Genomic DNA, 21732 nt, shown 5'->3' on the forward strand with positions numbered 1-21732 from the left:
TCCTGGTAGAGATTATGGTATTCGTGGGCCATCAAAGGTACAGACCCACTGCAGTTCTTGTGGAGACGGCCATCTGTTGTGACTGTGCAGGTGCACAATCACCATCGAAGAGTCTTGTGGACAATATAGCAAGTCCATAAACCACCACTTGTACACTCACAAAGTTTTTGGAATTGTCCTTAGAACCAGCAATGCTATTAACCAGTACCTTGCTGAATGATTTACACAGGTGCAGGCACTAACAGTCCCAACGTCTCACATATTGTGCATATACTATGACCAACAGAACTATTTGCAGTGAAATGAATGCTTACATGTTACTTAATTTGATGAACTGGTGTCAGTTACAATTTTACAAAATGAGAATACAATTACAAAGATACAAAATACATCATTAAAGAACAGGACAACACAGATAACATTTATAGTAGTACAGGCTCTACAAAAGAATAGAAATAAACAGATACATCAGTGTTACAGGAATTATGACATAAGTAAATAAATGAAATAATGAGAACAGTTTTCGAAACATTAATTTCACACATGAGCATTGAAACAGAACAGAATTAGTAATGTCTAAACATCTTTACAAAGTAAATAACATAGTATTAGAAAAAATCTACAACATAAATCTTACTAGCTAAACACGTAAAGACAGGAAAAACACAAATACACCAGGGTACACAAACACATAGCGGAATAACACAAGAAGAAAGGGCAGGGTTCGTTTTCAGTGTAACATATGGTACTGCAGTCCAACCCAAAACTTCATTCCATAGATATTTCCTGCAAAATAAAAACCTATGTAACCCTGTTGTCCCTAAACCCTAGTGTTTTGTTCGTATCGTCTTCCAAAATAAATATTTCTCATTGTAAAATACTCATTTTTGCCCAAATCTTTTTCATATAACTTCTCAATGCATTCTTTCCCTATTCTTCATAGTTAGTTTCTTATATAGTATCCCTCCTCTCAAGCTAACTTAAATCTACTGAGCTCAGATACATAAACTAAGGGACAAGGCAATGCAGCAGTACAAAACAATTAACACAAACAGCAATGACAAAAAATGCAAATTGGCAAAGCAAGCTGCAGTATATCTAAATTAGCAAAGCACATGCAACATTACAACTAATATGAGACAATGTGCAGCAACAAGAAAAATAAATCAGTAGTAAAACTGGCTTAATAGAGTAATACCAAGTGAAATTCAGTAGCACTATGCCTGGCAAACAGCAGCTGCAAATGCAATAACTTACATCTAAACATGGCAAACCCACAAGCAGAAAAAATAGTACACTAAAGACAACAATGCAGATAAGGGAAATGTCTATTCTTATCTTAATGTCTATGTCATTTAATTGGTGCACAGCAACAACTTATTCTACCATAAAAATTACCAAATACTTGAAAAGAAAATAATGTATGGAGTTACTGTTACTAGTCCCTTCTTATTGTTCTTTCCTTTCCAAGTGCTCCTTTTTTGAAGAATGTGTATCATAAAATTATTATTTAATAGATCTGTTGACATAAAGTGTTCACATTAGCAAATGCATTTAATTTTTTTTATAAAATCAATGCGGCAACACAGCTGGAAAAGAGATATCAAATGAAATAACCAACTATGTACAAAGCAAAGCATAAAAATATCACTCAATAGTCATGTGGCATTTCATAAGTTGGTACAAATTCTCTCAACTCTTGCAGATAGACAGTTGTGATAATCAGGTGTGCAAATGTAAGAATATTTCCCATTATTTCATAAGCATTTCAATAAGTAGCGCAAAATACATGCTCCACAGTGTAATCATATATATCCAAGTAATAGTGTGTCATATTTGCGATGCTTTCTACAAAGGAATGTCAATAGCGAGGTTAATGGCCTCTTTTTTCTCCACCGAATGCCTTTTTCTCCAGGTGGCTGGTGCAGCTGGGAGCCCGCAATGCATTACGTCAAGGTCACTTAGCTTTCTTACCGAAATACTTACGGCAGCAGTTTGCGCTAGAGTGACAGTCTCATATAAAAAATTTCACAGGTCGAGAATCTGCGTTACATATGTGTAGAAACAAAATCCTATAAATATAACAGTGTCCTAAAAATTTTTGTCGGCATTGTGATACAATCACACATGTACACACATTTCATAACTCTTAAAGTACGATTCTTGGTTTCCAAGATCCTTTTTCACATATCGGAGACCCTAACTACTACTCATTACTCCTTACCTTATTACACATATACATATTCGTCGACACTTCTTCAGTATTTCATCATAATAAATATGTAGCATAATCAAATTCCTCGTATATGGTAGCATCATCTTATTGATCATAAACATACCTCAACAGCATAATAGACATCGTCATCATAATGATAACATCATAAAACCTCAGCTAAATCACAAAAATGTCGTACATTTCTGCAATAATTTCTAAACCTTCAATAAAATCATCTACCTCAAACGTACTTCAAAATCATGATCCCTTACCAAATATGTCATTCAAAGCTCTCATAGTATCACAATGGTTCCAAAAAAAAATGAGCAGTTCACAAAGTACAGACAAAATACAATTTCATAAGTGTGAAGTCACCAAACTGTATAATTCCGCAAACATGTGTCACCGACGTAGAAAAAAAATGTTTGTTTCTGTATTAAATAATCAGATAGCTGTGTAATTCTGTGTTAGAGAAATGTGGTACCGATGTGTAAAGTTGTATAAGCAAATACCATATTAGCTAGGGCTCCTAGCGCTCGCTACACCCTTAGTACTCAAAATAGGCGTGTACCCCCTGAGGATTAATGTAATTCTACCCTCAGGTGTTACAGATCACAGCAATGGAATCAAATGTATCACAGAAAACCTTTGTATCTTTGTAATTCAAAAATATTTAAAAATAAATGTTTTAAGTACAAAATTAATCACTCAAATACATGTACTGCAGCGATAAACTGTGCGTCTTGTTGTAAGATAATCTCTGTTATTACTTAAGGGTAAAAATGTGGCAAGTGTCGTAATTATCGTCGTCCGTAAGCAAAGTTCTGTAGAAGTCAATGTACTTACCTCGCAATAAACAAAAGTGAAATGCTATGTTTATAGATATCGTAGTTGTTAGGTACTTTACTGTGATCAAGAAAGTACTATAATGTAACATATTGTTGTGCAATGGAAAAGGCTGTCTCGTTGTAGCTACACCACAAAAGTTACTACTAAAACATGTTTTACTTTCCGGAATAATGCATAAAAACTGTGCAGATATAAAACAGATACACCGGAAAAGCAACAATGTAAATAGTGTCACACATTACTAGCGTTGTGATATAATCCTGTAGCTGTCAAAGAAACCAAATGTTAAGTCATCTTTAATCTTACAGAAAGTACTTTAAATCCAGAGTGTATTTTCAAGTAAACCAAAACGTTGCATTAAAATCCTGTTAGCAGTACCGGTATATGTTCTAAGTATGTGAGCCTTACAGTCGTTACGTAATCGTGCAACTAACAAGGAAAAATGTACACACACAATAACACTGTTGTCGTCTGTTCACTATAACAATGCATTCGTAATTACTGTCTAAGTATGTTCCCTAGGTTCTAGACTGGATAGTTAACTTCAAAACATTGTTGCATGTTAAGAGTTTCTAAGTGTGACAAAGCATACTAGTAATGTAAAGTGAAAAATTTTATGGCAGAGACTAAGTTAAAAAGCAGATTATCTCTCAATAAATGGTTTTACATGTTAAATGTGATGCAGTCCTTTACTCTTCCTAGTGCGCAGAGTTTCAGCTTCAAAACAATTATCATGTTGTATACGTCGGTAAGGAATGCTAAAATTCTTCTCAAGGTTGGCGTCTATGTTAGAGGTTGGCGTCTATGTTACATTTCTCTGAGCCAGCCGGCGCCGTGCTGCCTGCGGTGCGATTCATTGTCTGTCTCTTTGTTGACACGCGTAGTTATTAAGATTAGGAGACCTAACTTCTACAAATTCACCTTGTCGAGAGGGCCCAGCCCTGTTTGAATCCCGCCAGTTCTGATTACATTCTGGTCTGTTGTTAAGATTATATCGTCTGTCGTCATGTCGGTAATTTCTGCAATTTTTTTCTCGTCAGTCACGTGTTGGAGTATTTCTCCCTGAATCGTAACTGCGCGCTGAACTGTTGCGTCTGAAGTTATTCTGTCTCACTTGATAATAATTATTTTGGTTTCCATATTGTCTCTTTCTATGGTTATCTCTGTCATATTCATTACTATGGAAATGCGATTTTCTCTGTAACTACTATTCTGCCAACGGTTGTCATACGGGTGGTGTCTGTTTTGGTCACGATTTGCGTTGTAAAAATAGCCTTGTCGTGTCCACTTATTATTTCTGTCAATGTGGAATTGTGACGGATGTGACCTGTAATTGTTGTGTTCCTGTTTTCGCGTCCCGCGATTGTCAGTGTCGCTTTCCAATTCTTGTAAGAGTCCCTGAAAAGCTTCAATGTCGTCTTTGCAACGTCCTGCCAAAATAATATGACGTAAATGTTTAGGCAATTTGATTAAGCAAATGCGGATGAGTTCTGAGGGGCTGTATGGGTTTGACAGGTACTGATTCTTGTGCAACATGTCTTCAAAATATTTCACAAGACTGGAAAATTCAGACCGTTCAAAATGTTTCATCATTATAATGTCCATTTGTGTTGAAATCGCATCTACTGTGTCCTTTACGTTTTCCTGAGTTTTTGCAAGTTGCGTAACCGAAGCGGTAGATGTAACTGAGTCAATTTTAGCTTGCAAGGTGTCGTGATTTTCATGAACCATAGTTTGCAGTTCTTTTATGGCTGCTTCGTGATTCTGCAATGCATTTACATAACGCGAAAAAATAGGTTGAAAATGCTCACAAATTTCTGTTTTTCCATCATTACAGACTTTTTTACTTTTCGGTTCGACTTTAAGTAACTCAGCAGTTAAATAATCACTAGTTTGTTCAAGCGTTTGTCCCACTGAGTCTAACTTTTGAAGCTGTTTCTGTGTTTGCCTCTGATTTTGTTCCACTGTTGTGTCTAACTTTTGAAGATTTTGTTCCATTGTGTCTCCCTTTTGAAGATTGTGTTCCATTGTGTCTACCTTTTGAAGCTTTTGTCCCATTTGTTGTATTAATTGTAATAACAATGCACTAGTGTCTGAAACATGTTCCGCAGTGCTATTCGGCAGTGCATTTGATCCGGCAATATTCGCATTTCGAAAAGCAGAAAATGTGTCTTGACCTATTTGAGAAAACGGTGAGGACGCAAGACCTGAATCTACAGTATTTGCAAGATTGTGTCCTGTCATTTCGGAATCCTGAGGCGAGCTGTTGCCGACCGGTCGATCTACCCTGTTCACTAATTGTTTCACTGCCTACACCATTATTTGCCGCCCGCTCCATTTCCCTATGCACAATTACCAAATTACAATGTTGAACATTAGTTAATTCATTACACGGTGGCGCTAACACACTACTCTCGTCTTCACTGTCATTTCTCAGTTTACTTTGCAGCCTAGCAGTACGTTTTTCACACGGCATTATTGTCACAATTTTTCACACGATAACACAGAAAAGCAAAATTTGAAGAGCAAAATAAGAAAGCACATAATATAGCACTGATAATAATATCTAATTAATTGCAAGCACAGCTGCGAAATACTTGGTGCAAATCTATGTGCATGCCATACCTGTTTTACTGTACAACTATGAAAATCTACAACTACAAAGATGATTCTCTCTACAATTACGAACTAGCAATAAACAATAGCTACACTAATTACACAAGAAACAATCTGAAGATTCCAGTGAGGTATCCTCGGCTAAGGGTCGACATATGAAACGTCCCCTTAGAAAAATTAGTGAATTATTGTGCTGGTAAACCCCATACGTTATTTGATTTTCAAACAGCTGAGCGAAACTGAACGTACTAAGACATTTCTCTCTTTACTTATTCTGATGACCACTAAACCGACACACAATATAATTAGCGCAACGCAATCTGACCTTCTATAATCCCTACAAAGGAATGGCCCTGACTAACCATAACCTATACCTTTAATGAATCAATTACCTCACAAAAACCTTCGTTACTCGAACTACTGAAATACATCGAGCGCCAATACTGCCAGCTAAATAAAGGATTCTAACTACTGAAGGCACTAACTACTGATAGGTATAGTTAGCAAATGGGAGATTTTGATAGAGAACAAACGATGTATTTACCTTAATAGTGTTCAAAAGTCATTATATATATATATATATATATATATATATATATATATATATATATATGTTGAGTCACCTAACGTTACCGCTGGATGTATTTCGTAAACCACATCAAATACTGACGAACTGATTCCACAGACCGAACGTGAGGAGAGGGGCTAGTCTAATTGTTTAATACAAACCATATAAAAATGCACGGAAGTATGTTTTTTAACACAAACCTACGTTTTTTTTAAATGGAACCACGTTAGTTTTGTTGGCACATCTGAACATATATACAAATACGTAATCATTGCCGTTAGTTGCACTGCAAAATGTTAATTACATCCGGAGATATTGTAACCTAAAGTTGACGCTTGAGTACCACTCTTGCGCTGTTCGATCGTGTGTATCGGAGAGCACCGAATTACGTAGGGATCCAGAGGGAACGGTGATGGACCTTAGGTACAGAAGAGACTGGAACAGCATATTACGTCCACATGCTAACACCTTTTTATTGGTCTTTTGCACTGACGCACATGTACATTACCATGAGGGGTGAGGTACACGTACCCACGTGGTTTCCGTTTTCAATTACGGAGTGGAATAGAGTGTGTCCCGACATGTCAGGCCAATAGATGTTCAATGTGGTGGCCATCATTTGCTGCACACAATTGCAATCTCTGACGTAATGAATGTCGTACACGCCGCAGTACATCTCGTGTAATGTCGCCGCCGGCTGCCCACAATACGTTGTTTCATATCCTCTGGGGTTGTAGGCACATCACGGTACACATTCTCCTTTAACGTACCCGACAGAAAGAAGTCCAGAGGTGTTAGATCAGGAGAACGGGCTGGCCAATTTATGCGTCCTCCACGTCCTATGAAACGCCCGTCGAACATCCTGTCAAGGGTCAGCCTAGTGTTAATTGCGGAATGTGCAGGTGGACCATCATGCTGATACCACATACGTCGACGCGTTTCCAGTGGGACATTTTCGAGCAACGTTGGCAGATCATTCCGTAGAAACGCGATGTATGTTGCAGTGCTCTCCGATACACACGATCGAACAGCGGAGGAGTGGTACTCAAGCGTCAACTTTAGGTTACAATATCTCCGGATGTAATTAACATATTACAATGCAACAAACGGCACTGATTACGTATTTGTATATATGTTCAGATGTGCTAACAACATTAACGGGGTTCCATTTAAAAAAACGTAGGTTTGTGTTAAAAAACATACTTCCATGCATTTTTGTATGGTTTTTATTAAACAATTACACTAGTCCCTCTCCTCACGTTCGGTCTGTGGAATCTGTTCGTCAGTATTTGATGTGGTTTACGAAATATATCCAGCGGTAACGTTAGGTGACTCACCCTGTATATATATATATATATATATATATATATATATATATATATATATATATATATATATATATATATATATATATATATATATATGACATCCAGTCTTAAAAATTTACTCTCTCTGATGGACACACGTCCAGATCATCCGCTCTCAAAACTCCGCCATCTCTCACCCCACATCCACCACTGCTGGCGTCTCACCTCCAACTGCGCAACGCTGCGCGCTGTTAACATCCAACTGCCCAACACTACAACAGCAAATTTCAGCAATGCAAACCAGCCACAGACTGCACGCAGCACAGTCAGTGATTTTCATACAGAGCGCTACGTGACGTTACCAACATAAAAACGTAAACAGCATACTTACAAGGTTTAACCATGACTGTTGACATTTATTGTCAACAGCTGAGACATTCTGCAGAGTGCAATGCGATAACAATAACCAGGAGGACTACGTGAAGTGATGCTACTCCACCATAACACCCGCCCGCATTCTGACAGACTGACCAAAATCACTACACAGCAGTTGAGCTCATTTCGCGCCCACCTTATGCTCCTGATCTTGCGCCTTACGATTTTCACCTTTTCCGCTTCCTATCGAACAACCTTCAAGGCACTTCCATTCCGGATGAAAATACGTTTCAAACATGACTCCAAGAATTTTACACCTTAAAACCACGTGGTTTCTACACTCTCGGAATCGAAAAGTTACCACAGCGTTGGCAGGCTGTGGTAAATAGTGAAAAAGAATATGTTATTACTGACTATCTTTTGTGTTTATTAGACTAAAATGCAGTATAATACATAGTGCAACGTTGTATAGAGATAACCTTACGTAGACGCAGAAAGCTTTGTCAAATTTTTAAGTTTCACAGATCTCGATACCACAAATGCCTCAAATTTTACCTATAGTTATTTTTTAGTGCTCTAGAAATGCAGAAAATATATTTGGTAGTAATATCTGTTACAAATTTTGGGGTTAATCTGTAAATTTACAGATGTCCTATACAAGTGCTGAAATTATGGTAGCTTGATTTTTTAAATGTGTAACGTGGTAGCGACATAATTAAAACGGAACAGCTAGCCCACAAGTTTTACAACCCTCGCTTGGCATGCCTCAGTGTGTAATTGTATCACCTGAAGTTACAACATCAACAAGAATATATAGTTACCGTATACACTATCAGTAATTTGGATGAGAGTCAGCAAATGAGTCATTGCATCTTACGTCAGAGACTTTGCTGTCCCACGACTGGGTGACGGATTTTGCGGCCTCTCGATAGGGAAACAGGAGGAGAGTAAGGAGGATACTTAACATCGAACGAATATGCTCGTGTCTGTCCCTCTCGGTCCGTACGTCTGCTGGTGTTTACGTGCCCTCAGTAGTGCAGCACTAGATTGTGCTTCAGAGGGATTGCAACCATTGTCTACGCAGACGCAGCAAACCATTTACCGCTACCATTGGTTCAAATGGCTCTGAGCACTATGGGTCTTAACATCTATGGTCATCAGTCCCCTAGAACTTAGAACTACTTAAACCTAACTAACCTAAGGACATCACACAACACCCAGCCATCACGAGGCAGAGAAAATCCCTGACCCCGCCGGGAATCGAACCCGGGAACCCGGGCGTGGGAAGCGAGAACGCTACCGCACAACCACGAGATGCGGGCACCGCTACCATTCCCGATGTTTAGTGCACAGCCAATCGACGGAACTCTACAGTCGAGCTTGACTCAAACACACGGTAGCTAATTCCGCAGGAACGTCTGAACTGGTCGGATAGCTATGTAGCGAGCATTCATTGTCACATATGGCATTATTGATATTTTACCGACAAACTCGGAATCTATTGAGTCTTGTGAGCTTGAAAAATGTTAAATCACAGCCAGTTAGGAGTCGTTCACTAAAATCCCACTGTGTTATAATGATTGTGGCCGGGATTTAAAGTAAATAAGAGTACCTGTATAAGAAACAGGCAACACGGTTTTATGTATTTATTTTTATGTGGTAAGAACAATTTTATATGTTAGAGAGATTTCTGAAGAAACTTGGAACGTGGTACAGGACCACAGGATAGACAAAGGAAGGAGTTACTCTCGGAGTTTAGTGACATTTACACACTTCACATTTAATACACGCCATTTTATTTAACAACATGTGGCGAGGCAATATCACACACATAGCGACGGATTAGAAAACAATCATTTTACAGAAAACATGACTCACTGTTACAAATGAGCACAATAGCAAACCTAATTTGAACTGCAATAACACATGACTATTGTCTCATATATTGAACTGATGTAATGAATGGGTACCAGATCTTGAAACACGTTGAAACATAAATACAAGAACGACCACTGAGATTCAATTAAGAAGTGTAGAAGAAACTTAAACAAAAATCAAGACAAGCTACCTCATACCAAAGTTTTACCTTCAAGTTATTTAATCTTGACAATTTTCAAATCTCCTTTAGTTGGAAGACTTATTATTGGTCAGTCGGCAATTTTACCAAATTAAAGAAATAAACAACCTTACCGTAAAGTCTAGGGATAGCGTCTTTGATTACTAATCAAAATGTCCTCGGTCCAAGATTCGAAAACCACCACCGCTTAAGTTTTAATTAATAATCAGCATTGGCGGCCGGAGACTTCCTGGATAAGAAATCACCCTCAATCTGCCAACGGCAGTTTCAAAGAGGGAGGAGGAGCGGACAGAGGTTCAGTGCACTCTCTTGTCATAGGGGTGGGAAACTGCACCTAAAGGACGAAGAATCTGCAATGATCAACTGCATGAGGATGCACAAGGCAATGGGAACCACTGCATTAATGACACATAACTTGTATGAACAGGACATGTGGCCTTAATTGGCAAAGGATCTCTCCGTTGGCTAAAGATTCAGGGATTGTCCCACATTCGAATCTCCGGGAGGAGACTGCCACGGGAGAGGTGACCATGAGAAAAAGATTGAATAATGACCGAAAGGATAACGTTCTACGTTGACTGTCAGAAACTTGAATGTGGTAGGGAAGCTAGAAAATCTGAAAAGGACAATGCAAAGGTTCAACCTAGATATAGTAGGGGTCAGCGAAGTGAACTGGAAAGAAGGTAAGGATTCCTGGTCAGAAGAGTACAGGGTAATATCAACTGCAGCAGAAAGTGGTAGAACGGGAGTAGGATCTGTTATGAATTGGAAGGTAGGGCAGAGAGTGTGTTACTGTGAACAGTTCAGTGACAGGTTTGTTCTTATCAGAATCGACAGCCAACCAACTTCGACAACGATAGTTCTAAGCCACCACCGACAGCAGTAGTTCAGGTATACATGGCGACATCCAAGCTGAAGATGACGAATAGAGAAACTGTATCACAATATTGACAGACTTAAAGAGAGATGAAAATCTAATTCTAATGGAAGATTGGAATACAGCTGAAATGTAAAGAGTAGAAGAAAAGGTTGCAGTAGAATACGGACATGGGAGAAGGAATGAGAGAGGAGAAAGACAAATTGAGTTCTGTAATAAATTTCAGCTACTAATAGCGAATACACTGATCAAGAATCACAACAGGGGGAGGTATAGTTGGAAAAGGCCAGGTGATAATGGAAGAATTTAGTTCGATTCCACTATGGTCAGACAGAGATTCCAAAAGCAGGTGCTGGATTGAAAGACGTGCCCAGGAGCAGATATAGACTCATATTACAGTACCTAGTAGTGATGAATAGCAGGCTGAAGTTTAAGAGATTAGACAGGAAAAATCAATACGCAAAGAAATGGAATACGGAAGCCCTAAGGGATGACGAGTTACGCTTGAAGTTCTCTTACGACTATAGATACAGCAATAAGGAATAGCTCAGTAGGCAGTACACTTTAAGAGGAATGGACGTCTCTAAACACGTTCATCACAGAAGAAGGAAAGAAAAAGATGGGTACTAAGAATGTAACTGCGAAGAAACCATGCACAACAGAAGATATACTTCAGTTGGTCGGTGATAGAAGTAAGGAAAATTGCTTAAAGGATTTCAGGAATACAGAAATAAAAGTCACTGAGGACGTGCACGGAAGCTAAGGCGAAATCGCTACATGAAAAATGTAAAGAAATCTGAAAAGATTGTCGGAATGACTGAGTCGGCATACTGGAAAGTCAAAACAACCTTCAGGAACGTTAAAGGCAAGGTTGGTAACATTAAGAGTGTAACGGAGATTCCACTAATAAACGCAGAAGAGAGAGCGGATGGGTTGAAAGAGTACATTGAAATCCTCTATAAGCAGGAAGATTTGTCTGACGTCATAGAAGAAAAAACAGGTTGAGTTGGGTTGGGTTGTTGTGGGGGAGGAGACCAGACAGCGAGGTCATCGGTCGCATCGGGTTAGCGAAGGACGGAAAAGGAGGTCGGCCGTGCCCTTTTAAAGGAACCACACGGAATTTGCCTGGAGAGATTTTGGGAAATCACGGAAAACCTAAATCAGGATGGTCGGACGGAAAAAACAGGAGTTGATTTAGAAGAGGTGGGGGATCCTGTATTAGAATCAGAATTTAAGAGAGTTTTGGAGGAGTTAAGAATAAAAAAGGCAGAAGCCACTATTCACGTTGGCGTATAGAATGTATAAGTCTGGCGACAAACCATCTGACGTTAGAAAGAATATCATTCACAAAATTATGAAGACGACAAGAGTTGACAAATACGACAAATGTTGTACAATCAACTTAACTGCTCGTGCATCTGGGTTGCTGACAAGAATAACATACAGAAAAATGGAAATGAAAATTGAGCATGTGTTAGAGAACGAGCAGTTTGGCTTTAGGAAAGGTAAGGGCACCAGTGAGGCAATTCTGACCTTGCGGTCGATAATGGAAGCGAGACTAAAGAAAAATCAAGATACCTTCATAGGATTTGTCAACTTGGAAAAAAGTTCGACAGTGTAAAATGGTGCTATAGGGAGAGACGGCTAATATACAATATGTACAAGGGTCAAGAGGGAATAATAAGAATGGACGACCAAGAACGAAGTGCTCGGATTAAAACGGTGTAAGACAGGGCTGTAGTCTTTCGTCCCTACTCTTCAATCCGTACGTCGAAGAAGCAATGATGGGAATAAAAGAAAGATTCATGAGTGAAATTAAATTTCAACGTGAAAAGATATGAATGTTATGTTTCTATGACGACATTGCTATCCTGAATGAATGTTAGGAAGAATTACATGATGTGCGGAATAGAATGAACAGTCCAATGAGTGCAGAATATGGGCTCAGCATAAACCGAAGAGAGACTTATGAGAAGTAAAAGAAACGAGAACAGAAAGAAACCATAGGGATTTATGATCACGAAATAAATGAAGATAAGCAATTCCGCTACATAGGCAGTAAATTAACCTATGACGGCCGATCAAGGAGGACATCAAATGCAGACTAGGGGATTCCGGGCCAAAAGAAGTACATTAGTATCAAAAATAGGCCCTAATTTTACTAAGAAATATCTGAGAATGTACGTTTGGAGCACAGCATTGTATGGTCAGTGAAATATGGACTGTTGGAAAACCGGAACAGAAGGACATCGAATCATTAGAGATGTGGTGTTGCAGACGAATGTTGAAGATTCGGTGGACTGGTAAGCTAGGGAACGAGGAGGTTCTGCGCAGGATCGGAGAGGAAAGGGACATGTGGAAAACACTGACAAGGAGAAGGGACAGGATGATAGGACATCTATTAAGACATGAGGGAAAGACTTCACCGGTACCAGCGGGCGCTATAGAGGGCAAAAAATGGTTCAAATGGCTCTGAGCACTATGGGACTTAACATCTATGGTCATCAGTCCCTTAGAACTAAGAACAATTTAAACCTAACCAACCTAAGGACATCACACAACACCCAGCCATCACGAGGCAAAGAAAATCCTTGACCCCGCCGGGAATCGAAACCGGGAACCCGGGCGTGGGAAGCGAGAACGCTACCGCACGACCACGAGCTGCGGACATTGAGGGAAAAACTCTAGAAGAAGACAGATATTGGAATAAATCCAGCATATAATTGAAGACGTAGGCTGGAAGTACTACTCTATGACGAAAAGGTTGGCACAGGACTGGAATTCGTGGCGCGCCGCATAAGACAAGCCAGAAGACTCACGGAAAAAAAATACCATTATTTCGTTCTCTCTCTCTGCGCGATCGGATACACTAAAAAATCTGAGAAAATATGATTAGAGAACTTCTCTATCTATCACAAAGCGAAAAGTGTGATGCAAATAAAACATTCATATTTCTTTACGTACTACACGAATATGTAATAAAAATGGGGGTTCATACTTAAAAGAAAAACGGAGTTGATATCCGTTTGACCTATGGCAGCGCCATCTTGCGGGCCAACCATAGCCATCTGGTTTGTCCCTTCAAGCTAGACGAGTTTCGTTCTTTGTAGTTTTTTCGTTTGACGCTTATTTCGTGAGATATTTGACCTCGTCACGAGCAATGGACCACCTTGTATATTGTCAAATATCAGTACGTACGTGATCATCGACAGTGCACTTTATGGTGTATTGGGAGACAGTTGCATGCTCTGATGAATATACATAACATCTCCGTCATGTCGGTGGGAGGGTTCAAACCGTAGTCTTCCAGGGGAACAGCTCATTGACACGTGTACTGCGGAAAGGAGACTAACTGGCGGTGCCTCTATTCTGCTCTGGATTATATTCACAGAATTTTCAAATGTGTGTGAAATCCAATGGGACTTAACTGCTAAGGTCATCAGTCCCTAAGCTTTAACACTACTTAACCTAAATTATCCTAAGGACAAACACACACACCCATGCCAGAGGGTGGACTCGAACCTCTGCCGGGACCAGCCGCACAGTCCACGACTGCAGCGCCTGAGACCGCACAGCTAATCCCGCGCGGCGATTATACACTCCTGGAAATGGAAAAATGAACACATTGACACCGGTGTGTCAGACCCACCATACTTGCTCCGGACACTGCGAGAGGGCTGTACAACCAATGATCACACGCACGGCACAGCGGACACACCAGGAACCGCGGTGTTGGCCGTCGAATGGCGCTAGCTGCTCAGCATTCGTGCACCGCCGCCGTCAGTGTCAGCCAGTTTGCCGTGGCATACGGAGCTCCATCGCAGTCTTTAACACTGGTAGCATGCCGCGACAGCGTGGACGTGAACCGTATGTGCAGTTGACGGACTTTGAGCGAGGGCGTATAGTGGGCTTGCGGGAGGCCGGGTGGACGTACCGCCGAATTGCTCAACACGTGGGGCGTGAGGTCTCCACAGTACATCGATGTTGTCGCCAGTGGTCGGCGGAAGGTGCACGTGCCCGTCGACCTGGGACCGGACCGCAGCGACGCACGGATGCACGACAAGACCGTAGGATCCTACGCAGTGCCGTAGGGGACCGCACCGCCACTTCCCAGCCAATTAGGGACACTGTTGCTCCTGGGGTATCGGCGAGGACCATTCGCAACCGTCTCCATGAAGCTGGGCTACGATCCCGCACACCGTAAGGCCGTCTTCCGCTCACGCCCCAACATCGTGCAGCCCGCCTCCAGTGGTGTCCGCGATAGGCGTGAATGGAGGGACGAATGGAGACGTGTCGTCTTCAGCGATGAGAGTCGCTTCTGCCTTGGTGCCAATGATGGTCGTATGCGTGTTTGGCGCCGTGCAGGTGAGCGCCACAATCAGGACTGCATACGACCGAGGCACACAGGGCCAACACCCGGCATCATGGTGTGGGGAGCGATCTCCTACACTGGCCGTACACCACTGGTGATCGTCGATGGGACACTGAATAGTGCACGGTACATCCAAACCGTCATCGAACCCATCGTTCTACCATTCCTAGACCGGCAAGGGAACTTGCTGTTCCAACAGGACAATGCACGTCCGCATGTATCCCGTGCCACCCAACGTGCTCTAGAAGGTGTAAGTCAACTACCCTGGCCAGCAAGATCTCCGGATCTGTCCCCCATTGAGCATGTTTGGGACTGGATGAAGCGTCGTCTCACGCGGTCTGCACGTCCAGCACGAACGCTGGTCCAACTGAGGCGCCAGGTGGAAATGGCATGGCAAGCCGTTCCATAGGACTATATCCAGCATCTCTACGATCGTCTCCATGGGAGAATAGCAGCCTGCATTGCTGCGAAAGGTGGATATACACTGTACTAGAGCCGACATTGTGCATGCTCTGTTGCCTGTGTCTATGTGCCTGTGGTTCTGTCAGTGTGATCATGTGATGTATCTGACCCCAGGAATGTGTCAATAAAGTTTCCCCTTCCTGGGACAATGAATTCACGGTGTTCTTATTTCAATTTCCAGGAGTGTATTTACCTGGGTAATCCATGAGTCCAGTGGAGCTCATGCAAGATACTATGACGGCCAAGTAGTATCGCACACTGGATGCAGAACACGTGCACCCCTGCATGACGATTATGTTTCCCGGCTGCAGTGGCACTTTGCTACAACATAATGCGCCATGTCACAAGGCCAAGACTGTAATGCAGTGGTTTGAGGAAGAAAGTGGCGAGCTCCAATTGATGTGCTGGTCCCCCAACTCGCCTGACCTGAACCTTATCGAACACATAGTGCAAGAGACTGAACGTGGCGTCACAGCTCGTCGCCACTCTTACTGGAATTTGAGGGAATTAGTGACTTGTATGTGCAGATGTGGTGCCAACTCCCTCCAGCGACCTGCCAAAGCCTCATTGCTTCCATGCCACTACGCGTCGCCGCTGTCGTGCGACTATTAGATGGTGGTCATAATGTTCTGGCTGATCGGTGTGCTCATTCTGCCTGTGCTCCTACTATCTACCACCTTGAGGTGTTCGGCAGCTAACCTTCGTTTCGACGAGCACAACAAGAAAACAAACGGCCAATACGCCATGCCGGACAGCATCCCGACGTCCAGTAACAACTACCGCCTCCTACCACAAGCGGAAACCACACTCCCTGTGTTCGGCCTCTCTGCACAGATAAACCACTCGTAGCAAGAGGGGTCGCAGGCTCACTCGAGGGAAAGTATGGCCAACCTAGGCGGTTAGCTCCAAGTTAGGCTCAAAGCGCCGTAAATGGCACGAGCTCATAACGTTGGTAGGACTGCGGAGTAAGTCTTGTTTTGATGGGAGCATTTACCTTTCAATATGTATACTGATTTACATGGTCCAACAGCGTACCGGGTATTGTGAAGGGTTCAATTGTTTGAGGCAAGAAATTTCGTTTTCACTCCTAATCAGCTGCGTGTATTTCCCTTTGTGTAACTAACTGCTTAGCCGTGCTCTCTTATGTTGTAGTAAACTCGGCTACTAGTGTGGTTTCGGTAACTGTATTGAGAAGCCAGCTGTGAGTGATTTATCTAACAATTTGATTGACGCGCTTGTTACAGAGGAACAGATTATTACTAAATAACACAAAATTTTCATTTATTTGTAATTTAAATTTGTAAAGGTGTGACTGCGAAAATAATTTTGTGTTTCTTTAAGTTTGCATTTAAGATTGTGTTTTAAACTGTGCCAAATTTCCTTTGTTAATAGCTCTGGAAATTAAAATTTGTGATAGAATCTTACATTTTATAGCCTAGCCTTTCTGCTCCCTGCTCAATGTGCAATTTCAAATTTAGCAAATTTATGTTTAAAATTTTTCTGCAAGCGAAACAGTATGAAGAACGAGATCACTAAAATGTAGAGAAACACTCATTGACTGGTTATATACAAAAGGATGTTCTTTTGAAGATCCTTGAGAAAGGAGTAAAGTTCCTGACATGCATTGAGCTATGCACAAAAGAGCACCCTCGGTTTTTTTGTTCTGTTAGTGTTACTGTTTCTAATGTGTTACCATCGCTAACAATACTGGTATTTTTGTGTTATTAGCAGCAGGAAAACAGCAGTCAGTGTTTTCGAAATGTCATTTCATACTCTCAGAAGGTAAGGTAAAATTTGCAGCTTTCTCTTTGAAGATCTGTAATTAGTATATTTTTGTTCTATAAAACTGTTATTTTTTACAGGTAGATGGTAACATAAAACATAACATAGTGATTATTGATTGGTTGTGTCTAAGTTACTATTGTGTGTTTCACAGAAGTTTTAGTAGCAAGACTGAACAGCTCTGATGAATGGTAACGGAGACACTGAACTGCATATTCCCGCGTATTCGGTATTGAAAAGGTAGTAGTCGTACTGCAGTAGATACAGTTGTACTGTTTCTCCTGGGTCGACTTGGGTTAAAAGAAATGTAAACTATATGTTACGATAAATTTTATAAATAACCGAGAAGTACGCCAAAGAAAAAGAGATAGAACTAAAATGGACATGTTATTCCATTGACTCTTGCGCTTCTATGCATGAACTATCTTTCCTTTGTCATTCGCTTACCTTATTTGCTTGGATTCGGACGTAAGAGGACGTTCTTGTGTAAAACTCATCTTGCTATACCAACTGATAATGTAAGTTGTACTTAAAACCCCAAAAATATAATGGTTATTTTGTGAAAAGAATTTTGTGTCTGTGGTCAATCTATTATTAATCTGATAACTAGACTGCCTCAAGTAGATATGGGCCTTAACAAAGAATTTTCATTGTTAGGCGCAATCTTAGAGAAATCTTTAACATTTTTCTTTTAGCTCATCTATAAAACGTGCCATCAGTTAGGACAATTAACTTTATTTCAGATCCCACGAGACCGGAGGCAGCTACTAATAATTTAACGATTTTATTTACAGACTTCCTTTATATAACGAGATAACATCCAGGCAGAAAAGGTCTGGTCGCCGGATTCCAGTTCCATTATAGGATTTCATTTGTAGATGCTACTCTTGTTATGTTGAGGAATCGGGAGGAAACCACGACATTAAGTTACGTACTACAGTAGTGTACATCGAACAGACTTCGCAAGTATTCTCTGGTGCTATAAGCACACGACTTCTCGCGGGCCTAGTGTTGGATAAGTAAGAAAAGGACAATTAATTATAGACGATTACCTAACTACCCTACGAACTGAGCTAATTTACTGAGTGCTTATACACGTCGGGCTAAATTAAACAACATATTATACTGTTAATAATTTTCCTGCATTAGTTATTTCTCTTTTATGCTGAGCCATTGCATTAATGTGTGTTCCTTTTTTGTATAAGTCACGGCTCATGTTTTATTTTATTATATTACACTAATAGTCACAAAATAATAAAAAATTTTATGTTATTACATTACACTGTCCAGAGAATGATGGCGCCCCCTTTCCTTTTTCGTGCAAAGTTTCATCATATACAAAAGTTAGTGCTCATCGCTACATTATTTATTCTGTATTTTTGAATGCAAAACTTTCTCGATGTAACTGTGACTTTCAGAACGAATTCTATTCATCGTGTTCCACTAAAGGTGGAATACCATGATTATATCTTTATTGCCACTGTGTCAAGCACCAATTGCAACTTTCTGGTAGGACGTGACTTCCAATCGTGAAAAGTTAAGCGGACTACGGAAATGAATGCTGAAAACGCTTTGTTGAGACATCTGTAAATCGCAGTAACTCACGTCTACTGACATGTGCAGTTTCTTCCTTCGCTTATGCCAGTGACTGGACAGTGGATTTACTATTTTGCTAATGAAACAATGACATACAGTAATACATAGTTGACTACTTTATCTGATTTTCTTGTTTCCTTCAGTCGGAAAAAAGGAACCTGTATAGGATGAGTTTTTTGTCCGTCTGCCTGTGAGTCTGTCTGTCCGACTCTTCAAAATAGTTTTTCTGAGGAACTGATAGTCGTATAAAGTTGAAATTTATGTCACCTATTAATGTCTGCACTACGTAGGCATTGTAGGGAAGTGAAACTTGTAGGTCACTGCTGTTTTAAGATACGTCCATTTATGTCATATATTTTGATCTCGCATCCCCAGTTATCAAAACCTACAAGGAATTTTTCGTTGACCAAAAATGATGAAATTTGCCAAGAAGCAAGCTTTCAAATTATAACAAAGGAAAAAAATCCGCAAATTATTAAACTGTAGCTATAGCACAGGAAAAAAAGTTTTGTCATTTGTTATCAGACTGTCTGTATGCCCATCTGTCTGCTAGGACCCGTTTTCAAGGAACGGGTAGATGTCCCAAGGTGAAATTTATGTAATATAACTCTTCATTCATTTGGTGATATAAAAATGTTAATCTTCTAAGTCAATGCTATCAACAGATACGGCTGTTTATTTCACATACTTTGATACTCGCAAACTCACTCATCAAAACCTTTAGGGTACTTTCCCCTTGACGTAAAATGTGAAATTTGGCAAGGAGAAAGGTCCATAAATGTAGACAATATGGTCTATGGAATGCAGCGATCTGATGCAATATTTAGGTAGCAATCGACAGTAGGGATTGTAATAATTTCGGCTTATGTTAAAGCCGTCTTCAGGATTTTTGGCCTCCCATGCCTGATGGTGGCAGTACCTGCCGTAGGGGCCAAACATTCTGAGGATGACTTTATCATAAGCCGAAACCGGTAAATAAACAAGGAAGGTAACATAAAGAAGGAAGATTTCGCAATACAATTAATGGAAAAAAATTTGAAAATTGTTAATTTGTAATTATAAGACATGAAAAAGAATATTTCTTCTGTCTTTTTATATACGACTTCAAACTCGAAATTAAAACATTCTAGAACGTCTTGGTGTATCCCTGGGACTAATATCTTGCCAGCATTATGTCGATAACACGCAAATATCGTAGAGATTCTAGTTTCGCAGAATGGGTGGACTCTCTGAATAAACAATTAAGTTCGTACGGAAGCCTCATGGCGATAGTCCTAATCGAACCTCTTAGCTTTGTGGTGTTTTGTGTCATTAATAACGTAGCAAAAGTTCCAACTCTTCGGAAATTAATAACCGAGTATAATTAGGTACCCATGAGAGCAACGCTTGCTTTCGTTGGCCTAATGTTATTGCCGTACTCAGATTACCGAAGATAATTTCAATTATCGTCCTAAATTAGCTAAAGTCACTCAAACAAGAGTCATCAAAGCAATAGTAATCATATTGGTTGGTTACTGCTACATTAATGAAGGTAATATGAAGCCATACACTTGTTAAAGAGAGGAGTGTTTAATAAGTTAATGAATATGTGCGGTAAATTAAACGATGCAACGCCAATTTGATAATCATGGACTTCCCTTTCCTAACATCAGTCACTTCCGATTTATCGCCGAATTTTGTGACAGTTAGTTTATCAGCGAAACAACATTACGTCTGTTTTTTCTAAATAGTGTTTGATTTCGAACTTCTAAAAATTTAGGTACCGTAAACCAGGTATACTTTGACCGTTTTTCAGTTTCATATGTGATTGTTATCACTGTTTTTTAACTTCTGTGTGATACTTAGTGTATGTTGGGGCTTGTGTGAAAGGATTACTTTCTGATTAGTGGAATACATTTTCTAAAACACAGAGGAAGTAAGCATTGATTTGGGAACATTTCGATCAGTCTATTCACTGAGGTGACAAAAGCGATGGAATACGTCCTAATATCGTGTCACACCACCTTTTATCTGACGTAGTGCCGCATCTCGACGTGGCAGGGACTCAACAAGCCGTTAGAAGTCCCCCGCAGGAATATTGACCCACACTGCCTCTAGACCTGTCCACAATTCCGAAAGTGTTGGTCGTATAGGATTTTGTGCACGAACTGACCTCTCTTTTATTCCCAAAATGTTCGATGTGATTCGTGTTGGTCTATCTGGATGGTCAAATCATCCACCCGAATTGTCTACAATGTTCTTCAAAGGAATCAACAACAATTGTGGTTCGGTGACATGGTGCATTTTCATCCATAAAAATTCCATCATTGCTTGGCAACGTGAAGTCCATGAATGGCTGAAATTGGTGACCATGTGGCCGAACATAAACATTTCCACTCAATAATCGGTTCGGTTGGCCCAGCGGACCCAGTCCATTCAATGAAAATGGAGCCTACACCACCATGGCCCACCACCAGCTTGTACAGTGCATTGTGGACAGCCTGGGACCATGGCTTCATGGGGTCTGCGTCACACTCTGGCGCCACCTTCAGTTCTTACCAACTAAAATCAGAACTCATCTGATCAGGCTATGGTTTCTCAGTAGGATAGAATCCAGTCGATGTGATCACGAGCCCAAGAGAGGCACTGCAGGTGAT

This window comes from Schistocerca serialis, chromosome 1 (genome assembly GCF_023864345.2).
Source record: "Schistocerca serialis cubense isolate TAMUIC-IGC-003099 chromosome 1, iqSchSeri2.2, whole genome shotgun sequence".
NCBI classification, from domain to species: Eukaryota; Metazoa; Arthropoda; class Insecta; order Orthoptera; family Acrididae; genus Schistocerca; species Schistocerca serialis.